The following is a 1,119-nucleotide window of genomic DNA, read 5'->3' on the forward strand; positions in this document are numbered from 1 at the left end:
AAAAAAAAATTAAAAAGCTCAGAAAAAGTCGAGAAACGTTAAAAAAAGTGACAAAATCATTAGGGGAAAGATACAAAAGGGCCGTAAAAGATGACCACAACATTGATCAAAGGTTTTTCATTTTAAATTTTGACAAAAATGTCCAGGTCGGCGGGGAGACAACACAAGGGTTAACAAAAACACACAAATTCAATGAAAGCATTGAACTGATTATTTCTTTAACTTGTGAGGAGCGTTGTTGGGAACCATCCACGTTACTTTTTTGGATTTGTTTTTTAAAAGAAACCCAACATTTTTGAGAATTGTTGGAAAGGGGTCAAATTTGACCCAAGGACAACAGGAGGGTCAAACAGGCTGCGCTCAAGTTAATGTCAATGTTTGCAGCAACTTATGTATGTGAACCAGTATTTTCTAGTAAAGTAAAGTCAAAATATTGTTCTGTTCTTACCGACACACGTGAAAGAGTTGCTTTGAGTGACCACAACTGAGTACGAGTCAGACCTGGAAAGGCTTTTAGATAACAAAGACTGCCAAGTTCCCACTGAGTCAGTCTAGGTAAGAAAGAAACCTATAAAACTGTTCTGTTTTGTATTAAGACTGTATAAGCTGCTGGTGTATTGCCGGTGTGCATGTGTTGTGTGGCTCTTTGCTATGCTGCGTTTTTTTTTTTTGGGGCTCTTTATGCTGGACTTGTTAGCCAGCCCTGCTCTAAGATTTTAACACAGGTTGTGTTAATATTGACATATCCTTGGTAGTCTCACTTTGCTAGACCTTCTTTCACCGCTGTGCAGAGGAGGGTCTGGCTACTCCACACAGCATGGGAGAAAATTTCTTTAACGATGGGATATCTGTCAGTGGGCACTGTTTTCCAGAACTCTGTTGGTCCTTTTCTCAACCCAGATTTCAGTCTGTCATCCTCACAAAGTTCAACCATCTCCAACTGGGACGCTGCTTCATTTGTGAATTCTTTTTTACAGTAAAGGTACCGTGCTTCCATTTTACAGTATTTTATGTATTCATTGGAAAATACAAAACAATTAACGACAACATAAGATAAAAAAGTAGTTTACTTTGGTCATGTCGACAAGGTTGTAGTGTAACTTTACAGCATTCTACTGT

The sequence above is a fragment of the Etheostoma spectabile genome, unplaced genomic scaffold (assembly GCF_008692095.1).
Source record: "Etheostoma spectabile isolate EspeVRDwgs_2016 unplaced genomic scaffold, UIUC_Espe_1.0 scaffold280, whole genome shotgun sequence".
Classification (NCBI taxonomy): Eukaryota; Metazoa; Chordata; class Actinopteri; order Perciformes; family Percidae; genus Etheostoma; species Etheostoma spectabile.